Here is a 20,744-nt window from a genome sequence, read left to right on the forward strand (position 1 = left end):
ACAATGTGACCAAAATGGCTAGAAGGGGGTGTCCGTAATTCACCCGACAAGTTTTGCTACATTTGCAGTTGTTTTGTAATGAAGAAACAATGAAGGACCATTACGGACTTCATTAGAAAAGTGTATTTGAGTACTTTGGTGAAAAACTAGGTGATTAGGACAACTTGTGGGCTCCACATGTAGTGTGTTCCGTTTGTTTAGAAGAACTAGGACAGTGGTCTAAATTAGTGATGAGCGAGCATACTCGGTAATGCTCGTTACTCGCCCAAACATCACTGCACTTGCGGTACTCAGCGAGCGCCTAGCATTTCCGGGTTTGCTCGGCAGGAGTTCGGGTCCCCGCCCTGCATGTTTGGCGCTCTTTAGAATGCCAATCAACACACAGGGATTGTCTGCCATGCACTGTAATGTTGCAGCCATGTTGGTTGTGGCATTACAGTGATTGACTGGCCGCACAGCGTCATCAGATCTATATGAGACCTGCTGCCGTCCTGCTCGTCACAGTCACCTCCGGAATCAGTGTAGGGAGAGTTGCTGCCGAGATAGGGTCAGATTTGGGGGGTTTATGTTATTGTGGGTATGCTATAATAGAATACACAAATCCAGCTTAATCAACAGTCCTTCTAAGGACTAATTACGGGGTATATAGATTGCAGTGCTAGGTAGGCAGGGATTGTCTGTGGTTATATAGATATCAATACCAGGCAGGCATTGTATGTGGCATACTTCATTGCATACATCAAGATGGTCCATTCCATTGCTGTCTGTGCTGCTGCCTATTACATATATTGAACATATATACATAGCCTCAGGTATCAGTGGACAGGAATATTTTTTTTTTTTTGCATCTTAATCCTGATTATTTTATTCCAAAGCAATCCAAAGCCCCCTTTTTCTCCATTTGCTTGTTGACACTGCAGAATATAGCCAGAAACTTTTCATAGTACTTACAACGTGAAAATCCAGCTCTTTTAAACGGGTTTGCCCATTCCAGCCATCACATCTGAGTGTGCAGAAAATTCTGCCATTTTGTGGTAGTGTAAAAATTTTTTGGAGTGTCTTATAAAATTCTTGATACCATTTTGCTGCCAAAAAATATTTAGCTGTCAAAAAAATATTTAGCTACAGGGCAGATATTTTACACTGGGTTTTGTGCGCCACACGGATCGCATATCATTGTGCTCAAAATTGTGCCATTTCAGGCCTCCATAGAATTTTTTTGTTGTTGTGTCTTAGCCTATTTATTGACACAATGTAGGGCAGAAAAAAACATACAGGCCAGATATTTGAAAGTGGGCTATCTCCATCAGTCGCCTCATCTATCTGTGGGCTACAAATTGTGGCATTTCAGACCACCATTCAACAGTTTTGGCTGTCTGTTACCCTAGTTCTATACACTATTTTGCATTAAAAAATAAAAAATACAGGCCACATATTGACCAGTGTGGTATCTGTGTAAGACGCTTCAGCTATCTGTGGGCTACAAATTGTGGCATTTCAGGCCTCTATTGAACTGTTTTTGCTGTCTTACCCTAGTTATTGTCACCAGAATGATTGATCCCAAGATCTTATCCTCCCTTAGAAGGTTCCAATGTTTCCAGACTATTTTACTTAGGATATGGGAGTTGGAATTGTAATCTGAAATAATAGGAATAAATTCTGCTTGAATCCTTTGCATGGGCTTGCTGATGGCATTGTCTAAATTAGAATTATTCCTTAAAAATTTTTTTGCTGGTTTGTTCCTCACGGAGCATTTTGCTTCCTCTAAAATGGCATCGTTATATCCTTTATCTAAACACTGTTTTTTTTTTTTAAGGGTGGCTGCTTCTAAATCAAAATCCTGTAATTTTGAACAATTTCGGCGGATCCTTGTAAATTGGCTTTTTGGTACATTTAATAGCCTGCTTGGAAGATGACAACTGCCCATAGGAATAAAATAATTTGAGTCCGTAATTTTTTTAAAGTCTGTATGTGAATTTTATTGTTTTCAATAAAAATGGTTAGGTCTAAAAAATTAACAGTACTAAAGCTAACAGTGGAAGAAAAATTTTTAAAATATTCATTTTTATTTAAATCATTTAAAAAATGCTCTAGCTCCTTTTGGCCTCCTGACCAAATAAAAATTACGTCATCAATGAAACGTTGCCAGAATACCAGGCCCGCGCGCAGCACTCCAGTCAGATAGATAGGTTCCTCATCCCATCTACCAAAGTACAGGTTGGCATAGCTTGGCCCCAACCTGGTACCCATGGCAGTACCCCACTGTTGGGAGTTCTTGTGCACCTGGTATTTAAAATAATTGTGTTAATATAAAAGCCATACAATTTTTTAAAAACTCAATTTGTCCTTCCGGTAATAAATTATGCTTTGTTAAAAAATATGTGGCTGAGTTGCAGACCTTATCATGCTGGATGACAGTATAGAGGGATGCAATAATGGCTCTGCCAGTTTATACCATTCCATAATTTTTAGTATGTGAGAATTACTCAATAGACGTAAGGCCTCCTTATGATAATTCTTTTCATCCAAAATAACTATACCACCCCCTTTATCTGCTGGCCGAATAACAATTTCATTATTATCCTGTAAACATCTAATGGCATTACGTTCAGATGATGTAAGGTTGTACTTGCATTTAGAACACCTTTTGTCACTGATCTTGCAGATATCAGCTATCACATTACCTTGAAACGTGTCCATAGATTTAGAATATTCTTTTAGGGGGTGAAAATTTGATTTATTTCGAAGGTCAGTATGTGTGAAAGTATTTTTAGCACAAGGATCCTCTTTCACTGGGTTATTCATAAAGTTTTTTTTTATTGCTAATTTACGCATGAATAATTTGATGTCTATAAAAGATGAAACTTATTAAATCTACATGCAGGAGCAAAATTAAGGCTTTGTTTAATAAGGAAATTTCATTCTGGCTTAATGTATATGTACTTAAATTGAAAATAGATTGCATGTCCAGTTTAGTAGTTGTTAATTTCTTTTTCTTTTTGGAGAACTTCCCCCCCATGGCCGCCCCGATTTATTTGGTCTTATCAAGGTGGGACTGGATACCCTGCTGCCCCTTGTGGAAGTAGATGGAGAGTCATTTATTGAATCCAATACTTGAAATCGATTATGGGTGTTAATTGAAGTTATAGGTGATCCACTCATGGATGGAGTGTTCCGAGTTGAGATCACAGGAGACCTGGTTGTTAATCTATTAGAACTGATAGATTCAGGTTCTATTTTGATGTTCTTTCTTAATGGAGAGACAGGAGGAGTAGAAGGTAATTCATCGTCCGATACAGGATGAGTGGAAAACCTATCAACAGATACATTAGTATCCGATTGACTGGTATTAGCCTCATCAACTACCTCATACAATGGTTCAGAACATGACTTATTTTGAAGAATACCCTCTGGGATAGTGTGGCACCCTGGAGTCCGGTTGCCACAGTGGCATTGCCTCCCTACCAGGGGGGTGATGACATGCCTGGAAGCAGAGAGGAGTTCCCTGATCAGGTAACCACTACACACAACACTTTTCCTACTTCAGACCAGGAGGGGAAGCTCTGAACCCTGTTTTAGGGGAGCTTCCAGCAAGTTCTGGGTGGAGTTAATTTGTTGAGTCTGAGAGAAGGAAGGAGCTGGAAGCATGAAGAATCTGCTCCCCAGACTAGAGTGGAGGGACGAAAGGAGAAAGAGCTAAGAAAAGCCTGGGGAAGTTGAGCTGTAAAGAAGCTCCCCCCAGGTTAGTGCGCTGGGTACTGGACACCAGAGTCCATTGCTGTCTGGGAACGACAGTCTCAGTAGCCAAATCCGTAGAGCAGGAGACTGCAGGCTCCTGGCCTCACCAAAACCCCTGACCCTGAGACACAGCAGCATACGAGAGCCTGGAGCTGCCACAGAGGAAGAGGCTCAAGCTGCCTGCCATAAGGGCAAGTACTAAGGACTGTAGAGAACAGAGGACCGAGTATAGCTTCAATTTGCAGGGACCTCACACACTAGCACAGAAAGGAAGCCTCCAACACTTGGTTCAAGGGACCTGATCTGCTTTCAGGCTGCTGGATCTCCATTTCCATCTGTACCAGTGCTTCGGTCTGCACCTCAAGCCTTCAGTAAAAGGTAAAATTATTGATCACACACGCAGCCCTGCAATAGTTATCCACCATCCTGCACTCACACTGCCCTGGAGTTAAGCTCTGCCTGTGGAGAGCTGAACCAACTCTGCTGCATCACCACCATCCCCAGTGGTCTGTACTAGCAGCGTCCGCTAACACCTTTGTTGTCGAGTACCACAGGTGGCGTCATGAACTTATCTACACATAGACTTTATTCCTCATTAGTTCTTATTTTACATGGACACTCAGGGCCACGGACCGGGTCCCTGCTACCGTGACACATCCCTTTAAGACACCGGCCCTGTACTGAGTAACCCACAGCCCTGAGGGGATGCTCCATTTTGGCTTCATGAACAGGATTGCGATCCCGGCATAGCCGGATACTGTGTGCCATAGACAATGCTACACGGCACGTGGTAAGCAGAAGAGGCATGCCGTCATTGGCGGAGCCTGAGAGAGAGCGTGAAAAGAGAAGTGCTGTACGTGAAGACATCAGCTGGCAGAGAGAGCAAGGAGCTGAGGCCTGGAATCCTTGCATGCACCGTTCATCCAGCCTGCAGAGCAACAGCCTGGTGATCCAGCGGAAATTCAGAGCCTGGCTAAGATTAACTGGGGGGGAAGAAAATGTCTGACGCAGGAGAAGATTTAGCGGTGGACGCCGACACAGCGCCCAGAGCGTAGCAAGTCAAGGCGACTGCCGCTGCAGTCCCTTTAATGCCGCTATCAATGCCCTATATAACGGGAGTGGCTTGGCTACCGCAGTACTCAGTGGAGTCACATATCCGGAGAGACTGTGCAGTTTATTTGAAGTGTACCCCCTGTCTGAAAGCCGAAAAGTAAATATTCTCATTGAACAGTTAACTGGGGCAGCTGAAAGAGAAGAAAAGTTCTGGCAGGACACTGAGAAAGAGACTGTTAAGCAAATTCTGGCTAAGCTAAGGAGCACCTTTGAACCAGCACTGCAGCAGAAATAAAAATGAGGTTCTTTGGGTGCAAACAAAGGGTGCAGGACAGTATATGGGACAATGCTCTTAATCTTCAGGAGGCACTGTGGGCCATAAAGCAGATTGACCCAGACAGCGTGCAGAATGGAGACAGATTGTTAAAAGAGCAATTTATTGAGAGACTCCAGTCCAGCACTCACAGGACACAGCTGCACTTCATGGCCCCACAGAGCCCTGATCTGAACTATGCAGGCTTTAAAGATCGAGCTATCTGGGTGCTGCATGAACCAAATGTCAGCCGCCCAACACCCCTTAGATGCCCAGCAATTACATACCACCAAGAGGCAGCACCCTTCCCTCAGATCCCTGTTCAGGCTTACGCACAGACTGTGGATAATGATCCATCTGCAGAGCTACGTCTTCAGATCCAGGATCTGACCAAAAGTATGGCTGCACTAGCCAAAACCATGCAGTCTTTGCAAGTGCCTCCAAAGGAGAAGATCCAGCTGGCCTCCAGTCCAGATGACGTCCCGTGGCTACAGCAAAAGAGGATCCCACCAATCAGAGGGAGAGACAAGATGGGCAACCCATCTGTCGCCGCTGCCGCAAGGCGGGACACTTTGCAAGATTCTGTCATTTAAATGAGCAACCCCTGGGGCAGAGGGCCTATTCCCAGGAGTAAGACGTCCAGGCCCACCAAGCTGGTGAGACAAGTACGTGGGAGGAAGGCCGGTCCTGCCCATTGTGAGTGATGGCTTCCCGATGAACGCTTTGCTGGACACCAGCTCTCAGGTGACAACAATACTGTATGTCCTCTTTAAGCAGTACTGGGCTGATTCAGATATCACTCGCAGCCCAGATGAACACCTTACCATCTTTGCCAGCAACGGTCAGCCCTTGCCTCAGATGGGGTATAAGGAAGTGACCATTAAGATTGGCCGAGTAGAAATAAAGTCACAAGGTTTGATTATTGTTGATATTGACAAATGTGAATGCAATCTAATGATCACTCTAGGCACTAATGTAATACAAAATTGTCTTGGGGAAGTAATTGTTTTGTTGCAACAGGTAGCCGAGACCGCCAGTTCCAGTCAGTTAATTTGGTGTCGGGCAGCAATAGGCCTCAGGGGTCAAGATTACCAGACCTTGGTGGAACCGGTGTACTCTGATAGTAGGCCCACCATCCTGACAGGGTTAGTTGATGTCCGCAAGGGGAGAGTACCAATACATGTCATGAATTGTGGGGAGGGAGAGGTTTATTTACCCCAGTATGCCACCCTCGCTAAGCTGTTCACTGTCAGTAACAATGCAATAGAGGCAGCAGAGCCCTTGCTTCCTTCTGACCAGGTGGAGAACAATGGCTCTGAGAGGCAGCTGGAGGATTGGTGTCAGCAGCTACATGTGGGCACTAACTCCACTCCACACCAAAAACATGGGGCTTACCGAGTGGCTCAAGAATATGAGCGAGTATTCAGCAAACATCCTCTAGACTTTGGGCAGAAGGGGTCCAACATCATATCCCCACTGGAGATCATCCACCCATTAAAGAGAGGTACCGGCCTATCCCCCCAGCACACTATCAATGTGCAAAGAGTATGTTGCGGGAGATGAAGGAAGCTGGGGTAATCAGAGACAGTTGTAGCCCCTGGGCAGCTCCAATAGTCTTCGTGAAAAGGAAAGATGGTACCCTGAGAATGTGTGTTGACTATAGGCGGATTAACAGCATTACACATAAGGACGCTTATCCATTACCCAGAATTGAAGAGTCATTAGCTGCATTGAGAGCTGCTAACTATTTTTCTACCTTAGATCTCACCAGTGGGTATTGGCAGGTTCCTGTGGCAGAGGCAGACAAAGAGAAAACAGCGTTCACTACACCAATGGGTCGCTGTGAGTTTAACTACATGCCGTTTGGGCTCAGCACTGCCCCAGGGACATTTCAACGGCCGATGGAATGCTGCCTGGGAAATAAGAATTTCGAAACTGTTCTGCTGTTCCTGGATGACATTATAGTCTTCTCTAAAACCTATGAAGACCACTTGAAGCACCTGGCTGAGGTGTTCGAGGCCCTGTCTAAATTTGGCTTGAAAGTGAAGACATCCAAATGCCACCTCTTGAAACCCAAGGTGCAATACCTAGGCCATGTGGTGAGTGCAGAAGGCTTGGCACCAGACCCTGACAAAGTCACCGTTATCCAGGACTGGAGGAAACCCAGCAACATTCATGAAGTATGGCAGTTCCTTGGGCTGGTAGGCTACTACCGGAGATTCATTAAGGGCTTCACCAAGATAGCAGCACCTCTGTAAGACCTGCTAGTGGGACAAACCAAGAAAGCCAAAAACAAGACTCTTCAGTTCGAGTGGAATAGCAAGTTAGAAGAATCCTTCACGCGTTTAAAACTGGCTCTCACGGGAGATAAAGTTCTGGCTTATCCTGACTATGACCAACCATTTGTACTCTAAACAGATGCCAGCAACATGGGAATGGGAGCAGTGCTGTCCCAAGTCCAGCAAGGCAGAGAAAGAGTGATTGCCTACACCAGCAGGAAGCTTTGTCCCACTGAAAGGAACCCTGACAATTACAGCTCCTTTAAACTGGAGTTCTTCGCCATAGTCTGGGCAGTCACGGAGCACTTTAAGCACTACCTGGCTTCAGCAAGGTTTACCATCTATACAGAAAACAATCTCGTAACCCACCTAGAAATGGCAAAACTGGGTGCACTGGAACAACGATGGATGGCCCGGCAGTCCAATTATGAGTTTACCATCAAATACCGAGCGGGGCAGAAGAATGTCAATGTGGGTGCGTTGTCCAGGATGCCCAATCCACCTGATGGGGGGAAAAGACCCAGAAAAGCTCGGAGAAGTTGATAGCGGCTTTCAACCAACCAGTGGCGGCCCAACACTCTCAAGGAATTAGAGCCAAGCACCATGGCGTGCAGGAGGCCACGTTTAGCCCATTAACCCACCATGACTGGGCAGAGATGCAGGATGGCTATTCAGCAGTTCGCTTGGTAAAGGTGTTGTTGACACAGGCTGACTCATACCCTGATTCGGACGCTCCACAGGAGGCACGGCAGTTATGGAAAGAAAAAGGCAAGCTGTTCCTCTATGAGGGTAAGCTGTGTTGGAGGAGCATCAGCCGAAGAATCCATGAGCTAGTTTGGCAGATCATGGTTCCAAAGCAGGACGCACCTATGGTCCTGGAAGCATATCATAATGGAGCCGGTCATTTCAGCTGGAAGAAGTTGGAAGTTCAGCTTTGTGAACAGTTTTACTGGATTGGCATGAGAGGAGACATTGAGAGGTGGTGTCGAGAGTGTGGCCTGTGCAATCTGTGAAGCAAAGACCGCAACAGCCAGTGAGCCCCATTACAGCCGATCATCACAAAACAACCACTGGATTTAGTGGCATTAGACCACGTCAAGTTGACCCCCAGCAGGTCAGGTTACATGTACGCCCTAACAATTGTTGATCATTATTCCAGATTCCTGGTAGTTGTACCTGTTAAAGATAAAACAGCGAGGACAGCAGCCAAAGCATTTCAGGAGTACTTTTGTCGACCCCACGGATATCCTGAAAAAGTACTTACTGACCAAGGCCCAGCTTTTGAGGTGGAAGTGTTCCAGGAGTTCTATACCCTGTATGGCTGCAAGAAGATCAGGACAACACCGTACCATCCACAGACAAATAGCATGTGTGAAAAGATGAATCAGGTGGTAATTGACCTATTGAAGACTTTTCCCCTGGAAGGGCAAAATCAATGGCCGGAGAAGTTGCTGGATCTGGTGGATCTATACAACCATGTCCCCTTAAACTCCACCAACTGTTCCCCAGCCTATTTGATGAGAGCACAGCCATGGAAGTTACCCATCGATTTGGATATGGGAGTTCTGACACCTGAGACCACATCACCAGATGCAGACTGGGATACAGAGCGGCAGCAGCAATACCGCAAAGTGCAAGAATCTGTGGAATGAAGTTTGACCCAAGCAAGACAGGGCAGGAAAGAAATTATAATCAGCATGCCCCTGCAGGTCCCTTGTCGCCAGGAGAACAGGTCATAAAGAGAAAGAGGAGGATGTACAAGTTAGATGACCAATGGGAAGCTGAACCCTACATCGTCCTACCTTCAAATTTTGATAATACCAAGGTATGACTCATAAGTAAGGATGGAAGAGAAACCTCAATGGTGGTGTCAAGGGATCATATAAAGCCATGCCCAGACCAACTAAAGGAAATGATGGAAGATCAAGACATTCCTCAGCCCATGGAAGAAGAGAAGAAGATCAGCACAGTACTCGGAGAGTTCCCTTCAGATTGGACACAAGTGAATCAGGCAATAGTTGTGCCCATCTTGCTCTTTTCACAGCCAGTAGTGCCAGAAGGAGAAATCACTCCGGACCCACCTGAAGACCAGCAAGCTCAGGCAGCAGACACCACCCCAGCAGAGGAGCAAGAGAATTTAACCCCTGCCAGCGGCGAATCTGTCATGCCCATGGTGAGCATCAGTAGTCGTAGAAAGTCAGGTATAACTGTCCTACATAGAGTCACCAGTAGTGTAGCTTAAAAAGAATGCACTACACCAGTGGTAGCAAGCACAGTGAATCAGAGTAGGTCACGAGCAATACCAGTGCTACACAGGTCTACACGTAGTACCCAAGGTCAAACTCCTATCAAGTTTTGTATGTAAGTGTCAGGAACACTGCACTGCACTTGCTCACTGAGCCAGGGCGCGTGTCCTGAGTACAAAGACTGTGCACAAAGATACCTGCGGAGCGAGCAGCAGTGGTGACAATGCATGCTCCAGGACCTGAATCACGTGACTGCTGGGGGCGTGGCCTAAGCTCCACAGAGCTAGGAGCTGCAGGGAAACTCCTAGAAGGGTAACTACAGGACAATGTTACCAAGGAGCATAGACAGAGACAGACACCAGATCAAGCCGGGTCAAAGCACGAGATAGCAGGACAGTACCAAAGGGCTTAGACAGAAAGATTAGTCAGGACGTAGCAATAGATCAGAAAACCAGAACAGGTATTAGACGGTACAATAGGGGTAAACTGTAACGGAGTAACGATAGCCAAGCCAGGAGGTCAGAACCAGAAAAGACAATGGTACCAAAAACGAGAGACGGAGTACAGAGTGAAGGAACAAGCCGGGTCATACACGGGAAGCAAACAAACAATGCAGAGTACACACACACCAGGGGTCAGACACACCAGAATAGCAGTATAACTGACAGAGAATGCCAGTATGGAGTGAGCATAAATACCCCTCCCAGATCCAAAGAGAGGCCGGCAATGTTAACCCTGTCAGAACAGGACATTAACCATGTCCTAACCATGACAGTAAGTAGATCATGCAAATAAAATATGTGAATGTTTAATGTAAATATGTAATCTAAGTAAGTAACCGCTAAGCATATGTGCCTACAGAGACTCTGTAACAACTTTTGAGCTATCCTATTTGACTTGCTTTAATGGACGTTGGGTCACTGAACTTGTTGTGACCAGGACAATACCTGTAAATAGTTAACCACATTGCTCAGGAATAACCAAGGGACAATGATGCCTGGATTAATCGTCACTTGGACTATTTTTGAGTTTGGTTTTTGTAATTTTTGCTTTTGAGATTTTGTAAATAATTATTATGGTTTATTGTTATAATGTTTTTGTTTCCTCAGTCCCGGAGTACTGATTTTTACTAGGGAGGAATGTGGCACCCTGGAGTCCGGTTGCCACAGTGGCATTGCCTCCCTACCAGGGGGGTGATGACATGCCTGGAAGCAGAGAGGAGTTCCCTGATCAGGTAACCACTACACACAACACTTCCTACTCCAGACCAAAAGGGGAAGCTCTGAACCCTGTTTTAGGGGAGCTTCCAGCAAGTTCTGGGCTGGAGGAGTAGTTAGTTAGTTGAGTTTGGGAGAAGGAAGGAGCAGGAAGCATGAAGGATCTGCTCCCCAGACTAAAAGTGGAGAGAGGAAAGGAGAAAGAGCTAATAAAAGCCTAGGGAAGTGGAAAGAAGCTCACACCAGGTTATTGAGCTGGATACTGGACACCGGAGTCCATGGCTGTCTGGGAATAACAGTCTCAGTAGCCAAATCCGGAGAGCAGGACACTGCAGGCTCCTGGCCTCACCAAAACCCCTGAGACACAGCAGCATACGAGAGCCTGGAGCTGCCACAGAGGAAGAGGCTCAAGCTGCCTGCCATAAGGGCAAGTACTAAGGACTGTAGAGAACAGAGGACCGAGTATAGCTTCAATCTGCAGGGACCTCACACACTAGCACAGAAAGGAAGCCTCCAACACTTGATTCAAGGGACTCTGATCTGCTTTCAGGCTGCTGGATTTCCATTTCCATCTGTACCAGTGCTTCGGTCTGCACCTCAAGCCTTCAGTAAAAGGTAAAAGGAACAGTAACTCTTGTGTCTGCAGTTATTGATCACACACTGCCCTGGGGTTAAGCTCTGCCTGCAGAGAGCTGAACCAACTCTGCTGCATCACGACCATCCCCAGTGGTCTGTACCAGCAGCGTCCGCTACCACCTTTATTGTCGAGTACCAAATGCGGCATCAGGAACTTTATCTACACATGGACTTTATTCCTCATCAGTTCTTATTTTACATGGACACTCAGGGCCACGGACCGGGTCCCTGCTACTGTGACACATCCCTTAAAGACATTGGCCCGATACCGAGTAACCCACAGCCCTGAGGCGGTGCTCCAATAGCATCCCTAACAAATTTCTTCTGTTTCTTACTAATAATTTCTTGTTCTTTGCGCAGAATTCTATTATGGATGCTATTAGATAGAAGGATAATTTCAGGGTGATTTTCAAAAGGCTTGATTATATCAAATAGTTTGGATATTTTTTTATTTTTGCTTTCCATGAGTTGTTTTTTCCTTTTTTCTATAATAAAGCCCACAGATTGTTTGGAGAAATCTTTAAACATCATGTTCCATTCAGATAATATAGTCTCATCAGCAGTATCACCACTAGACCCTTACAATCATAGGATAGATAGCGTTCAAGAGTGGCCACTTCCCAGAAGTATCTAATTTCCTTAATCAGTAAATTCTCTAAGGTTTTGAGAGATTCTTTCAACTTATCAATGCTACAGTATCATTTCTGGGGTATTGTGGGGCCTGTGCCTGGGCACGGTTAAAGAAAATCTCTGTATATTTGTTAAACGGTCTCTGCGATCCGCCATTGGATCCCCCATTCTGTATAAATATAAATATATACCAAGCTGCCAAATGAAACAAGTGACTAAAAAATCAATTTTGATAAATAATCAAACCACAGTGGCGCTCAGGTATAAAAATATTGGACCTTGAGGAATGATTGATCCCAAGATCTTATCCTCCCTTAGAAGGTTCCAATGTTTCCTGACTATTTTAGTTAGGATATGGGAGTTGGAATTGTATTGTGAAATAATAGGAATAAATTCTTCTTGAATCCTTTGCATAGGCATTACATTCAGATCATGTAAGGTTGTACTTATATTTAGAACACCTTTTGTCACTGATCTTGCGGATATCAGCTGTCACATTACTTATTTTGAAGAATACCCTCTGGGATAGCATCCCTACCATCAACAAATTATTCATGCGTAAATTAGCCATAAAAAAACACTTTATGAAGAAGCCAGTGAAAGAGGATACTTGTGCTAAAAATACTTTCACACATGCTGACCTTCAAAATAAATCAAATTTCCACCCAGTAAATGAATATTCTAAATCTATGGACACATTTCAAAGTAATGTGATAGCTGATATCAGCAAGATCAGTGACAAAAGGTGTTCTAAATATAAGTACCACCTTACATCATCTGAACGTAATGCCATTAGATGTTTACAGGATAATAATGAAATTGTTATTCAGCCAGCTGATAAAGGGGGTGATATAGTTATTTTGGATGAAAAGAATTATCATAAGGAGGCCTTACTTCTATTTAGTGATTCTCGTACTTATCAATGATCCTACTGAGAAGTTTCTGCCATCTACAAAAAATAGTTCCTCTGTAACCAGCTTACTTGAAGGATAGCTCTCACATACTAAAAATTTTGGAGGGCATAAACTGGCAGAACCGTTATTTCATGGGCACTCTAGATATTGCATCCCTCTACACTGTCATCCAGCATGATAAGGGCTGCAACTCAGCCGCATATTATTTACAAAGCATAATGTTGTGAGTTCATTCTCCCCTTCACCTTTGATGTCTGATGAACTCCCTCTGCTGGTGAAGAGAGGTAGTGAAATTGATTGGGATGGGAAGAACCTGTCATCTGAACTGGCGGAGTATGATTGGACATCTGGAATTTCTGAGTGGATATAAGGCAGCTGACGCCCTGCAGGGCTGCTGGTGATCCTTTCTGCTCTGAGCTCTTGCATCCAGCTTAGTTCCTGTCTACTAAAAGCTAAGTTTTTGCCCTTCTATTATTCCATGAGATTTTGTCTGGTTTCCTTAGTGTTTATATTCAGCCAGTCCTGGTTGGGACTGGCTGAATTCCATTTTTGTCTCTGATCAGTTGATCTCTTTGCTCTGTTTTCAGAATATACCTGAGTGCTGATATAGTGATTTTGAAGTCTAGCGACTTCAGGGCCTTTTTCCCTATCAGACGGTTGGGACATTTTTGGTAGGGTTTTTTGCGGATTGCAGCCAGCATCTTTTCTGTCCTGTCCTATCTAGTTAGTTGGGCCCCATCATTTGCTCAGCCTGTCTTTCTGTCTGTGTTTGTGTTTTCATCTTTTTTTCACCGACAATACATGTTGGGGGCTGTCTATTGCTTTGGGGTCTGCTCTGGGGCAGTTTAGATTTCCCCTTTCCTTTTTTAGGCTTATGTAGTTCTCCGGCTGTGACGAGGAGTCTAGGGCACCGTAGAAACCCCCCACGGCTACTGTTAGTTGTGGTGTATAGGATCAGGGGTCTGCAATCCGATAGCTACCAACCTCTCCGGTTTTCTGGACTTAGCTTGTATTTTTGTTTTCTCCTCCTCCGGTGACTCATTCATAACAGAATCACCAGCCATACCGCAGATTCTAGGGTGCTCAATAGCAGGAAAGAATTGTAAAAAAAAAAAAAAAAAAGTGTCAGAATTTTTTTTTTTTGGTGTATATTTTTTCCTCTATTTCTCTGAGGCCGTAGGGGGAATTTTTTCTCAATGGAGATTAAGCAATTGTCTGATCGTGTGGAACAGCATACTGCTGAAGTGCGGGGAATTTCCGCCTATCTTGCTCATTCACATGCTGCTGAACCAAAGATCCCTACTCCTGATGTGTTTTTTGGGGATCGGTCTAAATTTCTGAATTTTAAGAATAATTGTAAATTATTTTTTGCCTTGAAGCCTAACTCATCGGAGAGCTCCACGCAGCAGGTTAAAATTGTCATCTCTTTGCTGCGCGGCGATCCCCAGGATTGGGCGTTTTCTTTGAAACCTGATGATCCTATTCTGACTGATGTGAACACATTTTTTCAGGCCTTGGGGTTGTTGTATGATGAACCTAATGCTATTGATCAGACTGAAAAGGCCCTGTTGGCATTGAGCCAGGGTCAGGATTCTGCAGAGTTGTACTGTCAAAAATTCCGAAAGTGGGCGGTCCTTACTACCTTGAATGATGGTGCCTTAGCAGCTCTCTTTCGGAATGGTTTGTCAGAAACCGTAAAAGATACTATGGTGGGATTTCCTATTCCCTCTCGTCTTGACAATTCTATGTCATTAGCCATTCAGGTTGATCGGCGTTTGCGTGAACGCAAAACTGCACGAGAGGTTTTGCCAGCTGTTGAACAAATGTCTGAACCTATGCAATGTGATAGAGTTTTGTCTAGGGCGCAACGTCAGGAGTTCAGAAGGCGTAATAAGCTGTGTTTTTTCTGTGGAGATGCCTCTCATATTATTTCTGTCCCCTAAACGAGAGAAACGTTTTGCACACACATTTGCTGTGGGTGGTGTTCAACCTAAGTTTCTTCTGGCAATTACTCTGATCTGCTCCCTGTCCACATTTTCCACTAAGGCTTTTTTGGATTCGGGAGCAGCTCTGAACCTGATGGACTTGGATTTTGCTAAACGTTGTGGGTTTCCTATGACACCTCTGCGGACGCCTATCCCTTTGAGGGGTATTGATGCTACTCCTTTGGCGAAGAATAAACCTCGGTTTTGGACCCAGGTGGTAATGCGGGTCGCCCCAGACCATCAAGAAAATTGCAGATTTTTGGTGTTGCATAATATGCATGATACCATCGTTCTGGGGTTTCCCTGGTTGCAAATCCATAATCCAGTTTTGGATTGGAAATCTTTGTCTGTGGTGAGTTGGGGTTGTCGGTGTGCCCTTAGTGACGCTCCTATTTTCTCCACCTCTCCCCAGTCGCATGATGTTCCTGACTATTTGGCTGATTTTTATGATGTATTTAGTGAGAATGAGTCTGCGTCTTTGCCTCCTCATAGGAGTTATGACTGTGCAATTGAGCTGAGCCCTAGGTGTAAATTTCCCAAGGGTCGACTTTTCAATTTATCTGTACCTGAGCACGAGGCTATGCGATCCTATATTAAGGAGTCTTTGGAGAAGGGTCATATTAGACCATCCTCTTCACCCTTAGGTGCTGGGGTTTTTTTTGTGGCAAAGAAAGGTGGTTCATTAAGGCCTTGTATTGACTATTGTTCCCTCAACAAAATTACTGTTAAATATCAGTATCCGTTACCCCTGATTTCTGATCTATTCTCCAGAGTTAAAGGTGCTTGCTGGTTTGCCAAGCTTGACCTCAGGGGGGCGAATAATCTTATTCGCATTAAGCAGGGGGATGAATGGAAGATGGCGTTTAATACTCCGGAGGGACATTTTGAGTACCTGGTGATGCCTTTTGGGCTCACTAATGCCCCTTCTGTCTTCCAGTGCTTCATGAATGATATTTTCCGAGACTTTGTGGATAGTTTTGATCATCTATCTGGATGATATTTTGATCTTTTCCAGGGATTGGGACTCTCATGTGGAACATGTTCGGACTGTGTTCCGGATTTTGAGGGAGAATTCCCTGTATGTCAAGGGATCGAAATGCCTTCTTGGTGTACAGAGGATTTCATTTTTGGGATTTATTTTGTCTCCGTCAACTATTGAAATGGACCCGGCCAAGGTACAGGCCATTTATGATTGGGTTCAGCCCTCTTCTTTGAAGGCCCTCCAAAAGTTTTTGGATTTTGCTAATTTTTATCGTAAATTTATAGCTAATTTTTCTGGTATTGCCAAACCATTGACTGATTTGACTAAGAAGGGGGCTGATGTGCTGAATTGGTCTCTGGAGGCTGTTTCTTCTTTTCAGGAGCTGAAGCGAAGGTTCACTTCTGCTCCGGTTTTGCGGCAACCTGATGTCTCACTCCCATTTCAGGTAGAGGTGGACGCTTCTGAGATTGGTGCAGGAGCTGTTTTGTCCCAAAAAGATCCTGTAACATCTAAAATGAATCCCTGTGCTTTCTTTTTCCGAAAGTTCTCCCCATCCGAACGTAACTATGATGTGGGGAATCGGGAACTGTTAGCCATGAAATGGGCATTTGAGGAGTGGAGACATTGGTTGGAGGGAGCTAAACATCAAGTCGTGGTCCTTACTGACCACAAGAATTTGACTTACCTGGAGTCGGCCAAACGCTTGAATCCTAGGCTAGGTGGGCCTTGTTTTTCACACGTTTTGGTTTTGTGGTCTCTTTTCTTCCGGGCACTAAGAATGTCAAGGCAGAAGCCCTCTCTAGGAGTTTCTTTGCTGATTCTCCTATTGTGACCAAGCCTGCTACCATCTTAGGTGAGGGGGTAGTTCTTTCTGCCATCTCGCCTGATTTGAGACGTGTTCTGGAAGAGTTTCAGGAGGACAAACCTGAGCGTTGTCCCATTGGAAAATTGCATGTTCCTGACCAGTGGAGGAAGAGAGTGATGTCTGTGGTTCATTGCTCTGCATTGGCTGGTCATCTAGGTATTTTTGATACTAGAGATTTGGTGAGTCGGTCTTTTTGGTGGCCCACCTTGTCTCGTGATGTCAGGAATTTTTGTGCAGTCCTGTGGCGGAGGAATACAGTGCGGAAGGATACCTACCTTCCGTCATTGGATTCCTGCAGCCCGAAGAGAACGGCAGCAACAGCTGATGCTGCAGTTCTCTACCCAAGATCGTCGTGAGACACACTCGTGGACTGCTTCGGATCGTGGGTGAGTATTTTTGTGGTTTGTTATGTTAATATTTATTCCTTTAAAAGACAATGGCTTTGGGGAACAATGTGACAAGTATTGGTAAGTATGTTACTCTATGTTATATGTACTGTATGTCTATGTATGTATGAATGTATTGTATGTAGTATGTATGTAGTATATATGTGGTATGTATGTAGCATGTAGTATGTATGTAGTATGTATGTAGCATGCATGTAGCATGCAGTATGTATGTAGCATGCATGTAGTATATATGTAGTATGTATGTGGTATGTATGTAGCATGTAGTATGTATGTAGCATGCATGTAGTATGTATGTAGTATGTATGTAGCATGCATGTAGTATGTATGTAGTATGTATGTAGCATGCATGTAGTATGTATGTAGCATGTAGTATATATGTAGCAAGTAGTATGTATGTAGCATGCATGTAGTATGTATGTAGTATGTATGTAGCATGTAGTATGTATGTAGCATGCATGTAGTATATATGTAGTATGTATGTAGCATGTAGTATGTATGTAGTATGTATGTAGTATGTATGTAGTATGTATGTGGTATGTATGTAGCATGTAGTATGTATGTAGCATGCATGTAGTATATGTGTTATGTATGTAGCATGCATGTAGTATGTATGTAGCATGCATGTAGTATGTATGTAGTATGCATGTAGTATGTATGTAGTATATATGTGGTATGTATGTAGTATGTATGTAGCATGCAGTATGTATGTAGCATGCATGTAGTATATATGTAGTATGTATGTAGTATGTATGTAGCATGCATGTAGTATGTATGTAGCATGCATGTAGTATGTATGTAGTATGTATGTAGTATATATGTAGTATGTATGTAGCATGTAGTATGTATGTAGTATGTATGTAGCATGTAGTATATATGTAGTATGTATGTAGTATGTATGTAGCATGTATGTAGTATGTATGTAGCATGTAGTATGTATGTAGCATGCATGTAGTATATATGTTATGTATGTAGCATGCATGTAGTATGCATGTAGTATGTATGTAGCATGCATGTAGTATGTATGTAGTATATATGTGGTATGTATGTAGTATGTATGTAGCATGCAGTATGTATGTAGTATATATGTAGTATGTATGTAGCATGTAGTATGTATGTAGCATGCATGTAGTATGTATGTAGTATGTATGTAGTATTTTTTTTTTTTTTTTAACATTTAACACATTAGCCGGATGATGGGACTACTACTGTCCCATCATTGGCTAATGTGTCAATCACTGTCATGGTAGCAGGCATCGCCAGATGGGACTTATAGTCCCATCGGACGATGCTTGCACAGACCCCCGGACATCAGCACAGCCCCCCGGCAGGCCGGCACAGCCCCCCGGCAGGCCGGTACAGACCCCCACAGGGTGCACAGACCACCGGCAGGCCGGCACAGCCCCCCGGCAGGCCGGTACAGACCCCCACAGGGTGCACAGACCACCGGCAGGCCGGCACAGCCCCCCGGCAGGCCGGTACAGACCCCCACAGGGTGCACAGACCACCGGCAGGCCGGCACAACCCCCGGGCAGGCCGGTACAGACCCCGGGCAGTCCACACAGCCCCCCGGCAGGCCGGCACAGCCCCCCGGCAGGCCGGTACAGACCCCGGGCAGTCCACACAGCCCCCCGGCAGGCCGGCAGAGACCCCCGGAAGGCCCGAAATGACGGCGCATCATGATGCGCACACACCGCGCATCATGATGACGTCAGGCTGTCAATCAACTTTGAACTTCTGATTCCGATGCCGACTTCCGATATTGAAAAAATATCGGAAGTCTGTATCGGAATTCCGATACAGCAAGTATCGGCCGATACCCGATACTTGCGGTATCGGAATGCTCAACACTAGTTATGACAGAATTTAGTGTCCCCCAGTATAATATTTACCCTACAGCCAGTACCCAGTACAATATGTACCCCATAGTGTGATAGGCCCCTAGTATTGCATTCTGAACAGCCATTATCCATTATAATATTTACCCCATAGCGTGATAGCCCCCAGTATAATATGTACCCCATAGTGTGAAAAGCCACCAGTATAATGTACTCCACCGCAAGCCCCTAGGATAATATGTACATCATGGTGTGATAGGCACCCAGTACAATATGTACCCATAGTGTTATAAGCCCCCAGTATAATGTTCCCCACATGCATCTTCAAGTATAATATATACCTCATAGTGTGATAGGCCCTAGTGAAATTTGTACCTCATAGCGTTATAGGCCCCCAGTATAATGTACCCCATAGCCAGTGCCAGTATAATATGTAACCTATAGTGTGATAGACCCCCAGTATAATGTTCCTCACAGCCAGCCTCCAGAATAATATATACCCCATAATGTTATAAGCCTCCATTATATCATTTACCCAGGGCCGGGCCAGCCCAGCCAGCCCAGCCAGCCTCCAGAATAATATATACCTCATAATGTTATAAGCCTCCATTATATCATTTACCCAGGGCCGGGACACAATATATTTTGATGCCCTAGGCAGATGAAGACAATGGTGCCCACCCTGATAAACGCTCTGCCCCCAAGTAAAGAAATGGGTCAGGGCTTAAAGTAATTGGTCCTCTAACGCCCCAATCCTTCCCTTCTGGTGTGTTAAGTGACAAGCTCTAACAACTACTTTCACTAGAATTGTCACCTTCTTCACCCAAAAATACCAGCAAAAGTAAAAGAAAGGGAGCATGTTTTCAAAGTTAGTTATAGAATAATTAATTGTTTGCGGACCATTTACACAGTGCAATGTACAAATGCTTATATTCATCCCTGACAGCCCAGATTGTAAATGTCAGATCCAAGGACAGTCATGGAAACTAATATAGCTTAACTATAATATATAGTAGTTTATCTACAGTATATATCAGGGCTGCTTGGTTTCAATTATGGTGTCCAGCATTTGGCAGAGATCCCAATGGAAAATAAACAAATCCCATTTAGATAAAGGTATGAATATAATGGTTTTTATATCCATCACGTGACAAATACAGTTGACATCATAACTGATGGTGGTTCTGGTGCCATGTTCCTGTACTGATGGTGGTACTGGTGACGTATTAATTTACATATGGTGGTTCTTTTGACGTATTCATGTAGTGATGGTTGTTCTGGAGCTATATTCCCGCACTGATGGTGTTTATGGTGATATTTCATGTACAGATGGTGGTGCTTGTAATGTATTCATGTAGTGGTAATTGTTCTGGTGATTTATTCATAACCCGAACCATCATCAATGCATAACCAAAATCATCATCAGTATATAAAGAGAACACCAGAGCCATCACTAGTACATAAATGAGACACCAGAACAATCATCCATAAATAACAAGGTAACTAGAACCACCATTAGTACATGAATATGGCACCAGAACCACCATCAGTAGATAAATGGATCACTAGAACTATTATCAGTACATGAATACATCACCAGAACCACTATCAGTAATATAATGCATCACCAGAACCTCCATA

The 20,744-nt window shown here is 44.2% G+C and overlaps 1 protein-coding gene across 1 annotated transcript in view; it reads left to right on the forward strand.

Moving 5' to 3' along the window:
• LOC141072555 (tyrosine-protein kinase JAK3-like) overlaps nt 1-20,744 on the forward strand; it is a 635,207-nt gene that overhangs the window by 421,569 nt on the left and 192,894 nt on the right. The gene's annotated exons all lie outside the window — the stretch shown is intronic.

The sequence above is a fragment of the Dendrobates tinctorius genome, unplaced genomic scaffold (assembly GCF_039654945.1).
Source record: "Dendrobates tinctorius isolate UK_male_01 unplaced genomic scaffold, ASM3965494v1 ptg000276l, whole genome shotgun sequence".
In the NCBI taxonomy this organism is placed as follows: domain Eukaryota; kingdom Metazoa; phylum Chordata; class Amphibia; order Anura; family Dendrobatidae; genus Dendrobates; species Dendrobates tinctorius.